We start from the raw sequence: 6090 nt of genomic DNA on the forward strand, positions 1-6090 counted from the left end.
TATTTTAGTATTTTAGTATTTTAGTATTTTAGTATTTTAGTATTTTAGTATTTTAGTATTTTAGTATTTTAGTATTTTAGTATTTTAGTATTTTAGTATTTTAGTATTTTAGTATTTTAGTATTTTAGTATTTTAGTATTTTAGTATTTTAGTATTTTAGTATTTTAGTATTTTAGTATTTTAGTATTTTAGTATTTTAGTATTTTAGTATTTTAGTATTTTAGTATTTTAGTATTTTAGTATTTTAGTATTTTAGTATTTTAGTATTTTAGTATTTTAGTATTTTAGTATTTTAGTATTTTAGTATTTTAGTATTTTAGTATTTTAGTATTTTAGTATTTTAGTATTTTAGTATTTTAGTATTTTAGTATTTTAGTATTTTAGTATTTTAGTATTTTAGTATTTTAGTATTTTAGTATTTTAGTATTTTAGTATTTTAGTATTTTAGTATTTTAGTATTTTAGTATTTTAGTATTTTAGTATTTTAGTATTTTAGTATTTTAGTATTTTAGTATTTTAGTATTTTAGTATTTTAGTATTTTAGTATTTTAGTATTTTAGTATTTTAGTATTTTAGTATTTTAGTATTTTAGTATTTTAGTATTTTAGTATTTTAGTATTTTAGTATTTTAGTATTTTAGTATTTTAGTATTTTAGTATTTTAGTATTTTAGTATTTTAGTATTTTAGTATTTCATTAGGATTTTGTATACAGCCGCCATCTTGGCCGCCATCTTGGTTTGAATAACATTGTCTGTTTGGAACTCTGTAGTGGTCTTAATCGTGTTCAGAGCCCCAAGATTAGTTAAATTTGAGTAGTCGTTCGCAGGTCGCATAATACCCTTTATGTATAGGGTTTTCTATACAGCCGCCATCTTGGCCGCCATCTTGAATGTCTTGCGTCTCTTTGAAAATTCCGCCTATCAACCTTTAAATTCGGATTCAGCTGGATCGATTTAGTCTAATTCATACTTTGTTCATTTTGTTTTCTTTGTTTGACAAAAATATCCCAAAATTACAATTTTATGCTTGCTTTCCTTAGTGGCAATACCGGATTAGGCCCTTTGGCCATGTCGGTTGGAGACCACTTCACTAAAATGCTAATAACTTTTGGGGTTAACTCGGATCGTCTTGCACTCTTCTACAAAGTTGTTGGGCATTAAATTTCACATAAGAATATCACGTTTGGCAAATTTTGGACACTCGCAACGCCACCTACAGGGAGAATTACGAAACTGTGCCGTTTCTCCATACATTTTGACGATTTTTCCCATACAAACTTCATGCCCGAGTATCAATGGGTTAATGTTGACCGATTTCGCTCAAATTTTGCACAGAGGCTTAGAATACCCTAGGGATCAGTTTTCGGCTTGTGGAGCGAGGTTTTGAAACATTTGCCCATATTCTGGGCACCCTAATAGTCAAACATTGGTCTGATGTCGTCCATACGGAATGTTTTGTGAAGTGATTAGTTGGTCCAACGTTCTGCTTCTATAGGCCATCATGATTTTGGAAGTGGCGCTATCTAGGCGGATGCTCCACACCCTAGCTCTTTTCAACGTATTTTGGTTTGAATTTTTACACATGTTTTTCAATGCTGTTTCTTCAATGATCCTCCAACAAAGCCTCCGAACCATATTAAAAAAATTCCAAGGGGATGCCATCCAGACCCTGCGCTGCATTATTCTTCATGGTCTTGATAATCGCCAAGATCTCCTCCTTTGTCGGTGGGTCCCCCAGGATACCTTCTTCGTCGAACTGCGGACATGAGACGTCTTCCGCTTCCGCCAGCTTGTTCTGCCATGGTAGGATACTGATGTACCGTTTCTGGCCCTTCCTTCTATCATTGTTGCGTAAGTGTGACTTCAAAAATCGAAAAGTTTTAGATATCCTTTCCAACGGACCCAGACCCTGAAAACTGTCAATGAACTTTTCGACCTTTTCCTCAAAGTTCTGCTTGCAGAAACTCCGCTTTGACAAAGTTTCGCCTACAGTTCCGGGTTCGTTCTGTCTGCCAGCAGCTTTAGACGCGCCAAAAAGTACTTCTTGGAAGCCGCTAACCTTCTAAGAGTTTTTGGGGATCCTGCCTCCTTCAATGTTGCTTCCGCTGCTTCAATCGTAGCCTCTTCAATACGCTTCCAGTTTCGCTGTCCGTGCTCACCGGGATGTCCTTCAACCAGAGACGCATCGAGCTTTATAGGCTCAATATAAACTCTTTACCTGCTCTGTATGGTAGAACCGAGCTAAGCTCTGTATGCAGCGAACAGAGCTCTGTATGGGGAAAATAATATTGAAATGCATAGCAATTCTCTACGAAATCGGTCTTTTTTCTTCAATTTTAATTTTTGTATTTTTTAATCCGACTGAAACTTTTTTGGTGCCTTCGGTATGCCCAAAGAAGCCATGTCCATATAATTTTCCATACAAATTTGGCAGCTGTCCATACAAAAATGATGTATGAAAATTCAAAAATCTGTATCTTTTGAAGGAATTTTTTGATCGATTTGGTGTCTTCGGCAAAGTTGTAGGTATGGATATGGACTACACTGGAAAAAAGTGATACACGGTAAAAAAAAATTGGTGATTTTTTTATTTAACTTTTTATCACTAAAACTTGATTTGCAAAAAAAAACACAATTTTTATTTTTTTTTATTTTTTGATATGTTTTAGAGGACATAAAATGTCAACTTTTCAGAAATTTCCAGGTTGTGCAAAAAATCATTGACCGAGTTATGATTGTTTTAATAAATACTGATTTTTTCAAAAAATCGAAATTTTGGTCGCAAAAATTTTTCTACTTCATTTTTTGATGTAAAATCAAATTTGCAATCAAAAAGTACTTTAGTAAAATTTCGATAAAGTGCACCGTTTTCAAGTTAAATCTATATTTAGGTGACTTTTTTGAAAATAGTCGAAGTTTTTAATTTTTTTTTCATTAGTGCACATGTTTGCACAATTTTGGAAAAAATATTTTTGAAGAGCTGAGAAAATTTTCTATATTTTGCTTCTTCGGACTTTGATGATAAGACCTTTAGTTGCTGAGATATTGCAATGCAAAGGCTTAAAAACAGGAAAATTCATGTTTTCTAAGTCTCACCCAAACAACCCACCATTTTTCAATGCCGATATCTCAGCAACTAATGGTCCGATTTTCAATGTTAAAATATGAAACATTTGTGAAATTTTCCGATCTTTTCGAAAACAATATTTAAAAAAATTTCAAATCAAGACTAACATTTCCAAAGGGCAAAACATTCAATATTACGTCCTTTAAAAATGTTAGTCCTGGTTTAATTTTTTTGAAAATATTGTTTTCGAAAGATCGGAAAATTTCACAAATGTTTCATATATTAACATTGAAAATCGGACCATTAGTTGCTGAGATATCGACATTAAAAATTAGTGGGCTGTTTGGGTGAGACTTAGAAAACATCAATTTTCCAGTTTTTAAACCTTTGCATGACAATATCTCAGAAACTAAAGATCGTATCCAAAGAAGCAAAATATAGAGAATTTTCTCAGCTTTTCAAAAATATTTTTTCCAGAAGTGTGCAAACATGTGCACTAATTTAAAAAAATGAAAAACTGCGACTATTTTCAAAAAAGTCACCTAAATATGGATTAAACTTGAAAACGGTGCACTTTATCAAAATTTCACCAAAGTACTTTTTGATTGCAAATTTGATTTTACATCGAAAAATGAAGTTGAAAAATTTTTGCTACCAATATTTCGACTTTAAAAAAAATATCAGTATTGATTAAAAAATTCATAACTCGTTCAAAGATTTTTTGCAAAACCTGGAAATTTCTAAAAAGTTGGCATTTTATGTCCCCTTGAACATATCAAAAAATAAAAAAAAAATTAAAATAGGGTTTTTTTGCAAATCAAGTTTTAGTGATAAAAAGTTAAATTAAAAATCACAAATTTTTTTTTACCGTGTATCATTTTTTTTTTCCAGTGTAGTCCGTATCCATACCTACAACTTTGCCGAAGACACCAAATCGATCAAAAAATTTCTTCAAAAGATACAGATTTTAGAATTTTTGTATGGACAGCTGCCAAATTTGTATGGAATATTATATGGACAAACTAATGATGCAAAATGGCTTCTTTGGGCATACCGAAGGCACCAAAAAAGTTTCAGTCGGATTAAAAATTACAAAAAAAAATCGAATGACCGAAATCCTAGAGAACTGCTCATATATCTTAAAAATGATAAGTTTTAGAAAGTTAACAAGTTCTAGAAAGTTGCTGGATCTATATTATCACTTGTAGCACCAACGGGGTCTAAACTTACGCGAAGTACGTTGGAAATGCAACATCATCCGGCTGTATCTCGGCGAAAACTCAACCGATTTGGACGATTCTTGTTGCAGTCGATCCGGAAGAATGTCAAGAATCACCTCCAACAAGGTAGAGCCAAAACAGATGCATCTAACTTAAGTTATAATAAAAAAGGCATTTCCAACTTTTTTGACCCCCTTGGTGCTACAAGTGTTATTCTCTCAGACGTCATTACAATTTGATTGATTTCAGTTGTGCAAAACCAGAAAAAACTATTTATTTTCTAAGATACAAGGTAGATCCAAAACAGATGCATCTAACTTAAGTTATAATAAAAAAGGCATTTCCAACTTTTTTGACCCCCTTGGTGCTACAAGTGTTATTCTCTCAGACGTCATTACAATTTGATTGATTTCAGTTGTGCAAAACCAGAAAAAAACTATTTATTTTCTAAGATACAAGGTATAGCATATTTTTGTGTTGTACAAAGTTGCTCAACTAACAAAAATGAACAACTCTCTCGAAGAAACCAAAGCGCTATCTTCAATAGATACCGAAATAAAAAATAAAAACTATTTTTATACTATATACCTACTGCTTGCGACAAACACAAAGCGACCGAGTCGTAGGCACAGGTAATATGAAGCATGTTTGGTAGAGATCATCTGAAGTGAAAACTAGTATAGCAGAGTGTTCATAGAGAGTTTTTTTCTGTTAAATGCTCTCGACTAGATGGTTGAAATCAATTTCAGATAAAATTATAAAAAAATATAAAATTATATTCTTTTTATTGTACTGGTAAGTCATTTATATTAAAAACAATATAATTATTTCACACCAATTTTATGTTTGTCTTGACAAAACAAATGTTCAACAAAATTACAAGTTTCGTGCAACAAATTAAATTTTATAAAAAGAAAATCACTTAACAGCTTTTTAACCATATAAAGATTTTTTCTGGAAGCTTTGCCATTTTATTTTACTCAACAAAAAAAACTATATTTCCTTATTTTTTTTTTCTGATGGTTATAACCATCAGAAAATTTCAAGATCTAAATGCTCTCAATGTTTTTTTTTTATTTTGTTACCTATTTTAAAATAAAAAAAAATGCAATTAAATAGCAAACACAATTTTTTCTTTATTTTCAAGCAAGGAAATCAGTGAAGAGTTTTTAGCTCTAAATGCTCTCTATGGAAAATGGCCATTTTATTCCCACGGGAGCGAATGACCCATAGGGTTAAAGTTCCCCTAATAAAATCAACAACAACAACATTACCTGTATTCTAATTTTTTTTTATGTTTCAAGCAAAGAAATCCGTAAAATGTTTAAGAGCGAGTCCACGAAAAGGGCATACCCCTTTGTATGGGACGTCGTTTGGACCTCACCAATCTGCCTGAAATTTTCAGGGGTTGTTTGTACATATAAAACTAGCATCTGGCCAAAATATGAGCACTCTAGGTCAACGGGAAGTGGGGCAAATCGGGACACTAAGTTTGAAGGTTTAAAAACGTCAAAAATATTAAAAAGGCAATAACTTTGAAAAAAATCAATTTAATTTCAAAATTCAAAATGCATCTGAAAGAGCTTAAAAAATGTAACAAAATGCAGGGTAGAGCATCCAAATTGGTCAAACCTAAAGGGAGTTATTGGCATTTTAGTGAAAAAATAGCATAATTTTCAAACTCAAATAAAAAAATGTTCCATCCAGATATCAACTCGGTTCGACCTGCAGCTTGTAGTGGACATCTGGGACTACCATTTGAAACTAAGAACGCTTTGGGTAAGGCAGTTTAACATATTAAAT

The sequence above is a fragment of the Culex quinquefasciatus genome, chromosome 2 (genome assembly GCF_015732765.1).
Source record: "Culex quinquefasciatus strain JHB chromosome 2, VPISU_Cqui_1.0_pri_paternal, whole genome shotgun sequence".
Taxonomy (NCBI): Eukaryota; Metazoa; Arthropoda; class Insecta; order Diptera; family Culicidae; genus Culex; species Culex quinquefasciatus.